The following is a 5,949-nucleotide window of genomic DNA, read 5'->3' on the forward strand; positions in this document are numbered from 1 at the left end:
AATGAAGTTTCAATGCTATTTATGATAGTTATTCATTAACAGCTAGTATAGATCATTATTATAATTTCTTAACAATCAATGAGCATTTTCCAGCATTTCTCAGATTATGCTTCAAGGTTATGTCATAAGTTATTGGTTGGTTTGTGGGGGTTGAAGGGACTAGACTACAAAGGCCTTTGCTCCCCATAAGTTACTGTACAAATCAAATAAATATATACAAATAGCTTTATAAAATGTGTGTTTTTACATTGTAACAGAAATATAGAATGTCTATCTTCAGACACTAAAAGTTTCGAGGTGCTGTACAAATCACAAAATCAATCTGTCATTACATTTTCTTTACCCAGGCGATGAAGAACTTAAGGAAAAGTGGCTGAGAAAAATTCCTACTGATGTCCCAAAGTTGCAATATGCATAAAACAATGAGGAGTGCATAGTAAAAAGAGAATAGGTTATAGTTGATGGAGAAATGTAGGCATCTGTAAGAAATTACCTAAAGCTGAACCAAATGCAGTGCTATCAATTTTCTCTAATTTGTGACACTACTTGACAACAGATGGACCTTCATGCAGAAGGTTACATGATGCAGAAAGCAATAATTGGGGGGGAGGGGGAGGGGGGGGGGATTGGTAAGAACCTTGGAAGGCAGTATGAAGAGCAAAATACAGTTACCAGTTTTGGAGACATACAAATATTGTTCAAGTTTTACACATATAAACAAGGAACAGTGGTGCTGTATTGGGACTGAATGAAGGACAGAGCAGTGTTTAATTCATATTAGTCATGTAACACACTAAATTATTATGTCAGAATTGTTGAGAATGATTTGAGTGCCCTTTTTGCCTTGAGAAAGTATAAAATTCCACAGCATAAACTGCTCAAGTATGTGCAGTAAAATCCAAACTTTTGTTTAACAGTCTAATTACATGTCAAGTCAATATTGTCTAAAGAAGAAATCTGAAACAAGAGTTTTATGGTCCAGAACATAGTGAATATGTTAGAGGCAGGTTGTTCAGGTGGCAGATGTTCACAGCTGCAGTTAATAATTGGACAAATCCAGTTTCTTCCAAAAATGTCAACAGTCACAAGTAACAGTGAATATTGTAATGTACTTTTCAGTAAATAAATATGTTGGCTAAATACCGTATTTGTTTCAATCATTCACTCCCACTTCTCCTTTATCATAAATATTTAACTATGAAATCTGAAGAATCTTATAAACAAAACAGGGAAATCCAATGTGCAGTTGAGTTTGTCACCCACAAACAAACTCCATCTGAACAGGCCTTGGAAGGCCCAACAGTACTGACCAGCTGCCATGTCACCCTCAGCCCACAGGCGTCACTGGATGCAGATTCGGAGGAGCATGTGGTCAGCACACTGCTCTCCCGGCCGTATGTCGGTTTACGAGACCGGAGCCACTACTTCCCAATCAAGTAGCTCCTGAGTTTGCCTCACAAGGGCTGAGTGCATCCTGCCTGCCAACAGCGCTCGGCAGACCGGATGGTCACCCATCCAAGTGCTAACCCAGCCCGACAGTGCTTAACTTCGATGATCTGACAGGAACCGGTGTTACCACTGTGGCAAGGCTGCTGGCACCCACAAACAGCTACTCATTTTATTTAATATAGCACAGCATGAATAGTAAGTAAATGAGATCATGTATTTATATCAACCCAGTAAATTACTCTGCTGGCATCATCGAAGTGCACCCAGGCCAGTATCTACAGTTGTGTCTGTTGTCCCTAGCTTTGTAATTAGTTGTGAGATCTATCAATACTCAGTAGAGTGCTATAGAGTGTTTCAGCTGTGTGTACTGAAATGTGTTCAGGAACAAGGTTTGAGTGTGATAAACCTAAAACGTGGTGACTGACTGACCTGTAGACTGAATTGGAAGCTGGTAATTTAAAGCCAGATCAGAGTGCCAACACAATTAAGAGATTGTATTCACATTCACTAACATGTAACCAAACTGTCACCTTTTCAGCCTAATCTCTACCTTGAGCTGTGCTAGAGATCAGTCTGTCGCCACACCCAACATTCTGGAAAAAAAAGACACATACACACACACACTGTATGTGATCAAAAGTATCCGAACCTGCCACCTGGCTGAAAATGCCTTAACAAGTTTGTGGCGCCCTCCATCAGTAATGCTGGAATTCAATATGGTGTTGGCCCAGATATATTATATAATGGTAAGACTGAGATTTAGGAACCAGGTTTTAAATTGTAAGACATTTCCAGGGGCAGATGTGGACTCTGACCACAATCTATTGGTTATGACCTGTAGATTAAAACTGAAGAAACTGCAAAAAGGTGGGAATTTAAGGAGATGGGACCTGGATAAACTGAAAGAACCAGAGGTTGTACAGAGTTTCAGGGAGAGCATAAGGGATCAATTGACAGGAATGGGGGAAAGAAATACAGTAGAAGAAGAATGGGTAGCTTTGAGAGATGAAGTAGTGAAGGCAGCAGAGGATCAAGTAGGTAAAAAGACGAGGGCTAGTAGAAATCCTTGGGTAACAGAAGAAATATTGAATTTAATTGATGAAAGGAGAAAATATAAAAATGCAGTAAATGAAGCAGGCAAAAAGGAATACAAATGTCTCAAAAATGAGACCGACAGGAAGTGCAAAATGGCTAAGCAGGGATGGCTAGAGGACAAATGTAAGGATGTAGAGGCTTATCTCACTAGGGGTAAGATAGATACTGCCTACAGGAAAATTAAAGAGACCTTTGGAGATAAGAGAACCACTTGTATGAACATCAAGAGCTCAGATGGAAACCCAGTTCTAAGCAAAGAAGGGAAAGCAGAAAGGTGGAAGGAGTATATAGAGGGTCTATACAAGGGCGATGTACTTGAGGACAATATTATGGAAATGGAAGAGGATGTAGATAAAGATGAAATGGGAGATACGATACTGCGTGAAGAGTTTGACAGAGCACTGAAAGACCTGAGTCGAAACAAGGCCCCCGGAGTAGACAACATTCCATTGGAACTACTGACGGCCTTGGGAGAGCCAGTCCTGACAAAACTCTACCATCTGGTGAGCAAGATGTATGAAACAGGCGAAATACCCTCAGACTTCAAGAAGAATATAATAATTCCAATCCCAAAGAAAGCAGGTGTTGACAGATGTGAAAATTACCGAACAATCAGTTTAATAAGCCACAGCTGCAAAATACTAACACGAATTCTTTATAGACGAATGGAAAAACTAGTAGAAGCCGACCTCGGGGAAGATCAGTTTGGATTCCGTAGAAATACTGGAACACGTGAGGCAATACTGACCTTACGACTTATCTTAGAAGAAAGATTAAGGAAAGGCAAACCTACGTTTCTAGCATTTGTAGACTTAGAAAAAGCTTTTGACAATGTTGACTGGAATACTCTCTTTCAAATTCTAAAGGTGGCAGGGGTAAAATACAGGGAGCGAAAGGCTATTTACAATTTGTACAGAAACCAGATGGCAGTTATAAGAGTCGAGGGACATGAAAGGGAAGCAGTTGTTGGGAAGGGAGTAAGACATGGTTGTAGCCTCTCCCCGATGTTATTCAATCTGTATATTGAGCAAGCAGTAAAGGAAACAAAAGAAAAATTCGGAGTAGGTATTAAAATCGATGGAGAAGAAATAAAAACTTTGAGGTTCGCCGATGACATTGTAATTCTATCAGAGACAGCAAAGGACTTGGAAGAGCAGTTGAACGGAATGGATGGTGTCTTGAAGGGAGGATATAAGATGAACATCAACAAAAGCAAAATGAGGATAATGGAATGTAGTTGAATTAAGTCGGGTGATGTTGAGGGTATTAGATTAGGAAATGAGACACTTGAAGTAGTAAAGGAGTTTTGCTATTTGGGGAGCAAAATAACAAATGATGGTCAAAGTAGAGAGGATATAAAATGTAGACTGGCAATGGCAAGGAAAGCGTTTCTGAAGAAGAGAAGTTTGTTAACATCGAGTATAGATTTAAGTGTCAGGAAGTCTTTTCTGAAAGTATTTGTATGGAGTGTAGCCATGTATGGAAGTGAAACATGGACGATAAATAGTTTGGACAAGAAGAGAATAGAAGCTTTCGAAATGTGGTGCTACAGAAGAATGCTGAAGATTAGATGGGTAGATCACATAACTAATGAGGTGGTACTGAATAGGATTGGGGAGAAGAGTAGTTTGTGGCACAACTTGACCAGAAGAAGGGATCGGTCGGTAGGACATGTTCTGAGGCATCAAGGGATCACCAATTTAGTATTGGAGGGCAGCGTGGAGGGTAAAAATCGTAGGGGTAGACCAAGAGATGCATACACTAAGCAGATTCAGAAGGATGTAGGTTGCAGTAGGTACTGGGAGATGAAGAAGCTTGCACAGGATAGAGTAGCATGGAGAGCTGCATCAAACCAGTCTCAGGACTGAAGACCACAACAACAACATTGGCCCACCCTTTAGCCTTGATGACACCTTCGACTATTGCAGGCATACATTCAATCAGGTGCTGGAAGGCTTCTTGGGAAATGGCAGCCCATTCTTCACAGAGCGCTGCACTGAGGAGAAGTATCGATATTGGTTAGTGAGGCTGGGCACAAAGTCAGCGTTCCAAAACATCCCAAAGGTGTTCTGTAAAATTCAGGTCAGGACTCTGTGCAGGCCAGTCCATTACAGGGATGATACTGTCATGTAACCACTCCGTCACAGGCTGTGCATTATGAACAGATGCTCGATTGTGTTGAAAGATGCAGTTGCCATCCCCGAATTGCTCTTCAACAGTGGGAAGCAAGAAGGTGCTTAAAACTTCAATGTAGGCCTATGCTGTGATAGTGCCAAGCAAAACAACCAGGGGTGCAAGCCCCCTCCTTGAAAAATACAACCACACCATAACACTACCACCTCCTAATTTTACTGTTAGCGCTACACGTGCTGGCAGATGATGTTCACCGGGCATTGGCCGTACCCACACTCTGCCATCGGATCGCCACATTGTGTGCCGTGATTTGTCACTCCACACAAAGTTTTTCCATTGTTCAATCATCCAATGTTAACACTCCTTGCCCCCAAGTGAGGCATTGTTTGCCATTTACTGGCGTGATGTGTGGCTTATGAGCAGCCGCTCAACCATGAAATCCAAGTTTTCTCACCTCCTGCCTAACTGTCATAGTACTTGCCGTGGATCCTGATGCAGTTTGGAATTCCTGTGTGACGGTCTGGGTCAGCAGTCTCTGTCAGTCAACAGACAAGGTTGGCTTGTACACTTTTGTGCTGTACGTGTCCCTTCACATTTCCACTTTACTATCACATTGGGAACAATGGACCTAGCGATGTTTAGGAGTGTGGAAATCCCGCGTACAGATGTATGACACAAGTGAGACCCTACCACTTGACCATGTTCGAAGTCCGTGAATTCTGCAGAGCACTCCACTCTGCTCTCTCACAATGTCTAATGACTACTGAAGTCACTGATATGGAGTACCTGGCACCACAATGCACCCAATATGAAAAATGTATGTTTTTGGGGGTGTCTGGACACTTTTGATCTCATAGTAAATGTGTGTGGGTGGGTGGGCGGGTGGCTGGGTGGGTGGTGTTGCTTGTTTCACAGCCACACTGTGTCAGGGGTATGAGGCTCTGCTCTGACTGTCAGCAGCAGCCTTGTGGGGCATCAACATGTTAAACAGCATTGTAAACAATATTTAAAAAGGTGTGACTCTTCAGGCTTGTGACTCTTCTATTTACAATATTTAAAAAATTTGAAAATACCAACAGTTACATAACAAGTAAATAAAAACACCTTCAGCTGTCCTTATGATTTGATTTTATTTTGTCGCTACCAGTTTCAACACTTCATTGCGTTATCTTCAGGCTGTTTTTGATGCGATACAGGTTGATGTGATTCCCATGCATACCACATCTGTTGCCAGCATTACTGGATACGCAGATAATGTGTCGACACTCCAAC

At 41.6% G+C, this 5,949-nt stretch overlaps 1 pseudogene; it reads right to left on the bottom strand.

Annotated features, from left to right (window-relative positions):
* Window positions 1–1,479: 1,479 nt before the first annotated feature.
* Window positions 1,480–1,597, bottom strand: LOC126238581 (5S ribosomal RNA; annotated as a pseudogene).
* Between the last annotated feature and the right edge of the window lie 4,352 nt (window positions 1,598–5,949).

Source organism: Schistocerca nitens, chromosome 2, assembly GCF_023898315.1.
Source record: "Schistocerca nitens isolate TAMUIC-IGC-003100 chromosome 2, iqSchNite1.1, whole genome shotgun sequence".
Classification (NCBI taxonomy): Eukaryota; Metazoa; Arthropoda; class Insecta; order Orthoptera; family Acrididae; genus Schistocerca; species Schistocerca nitens.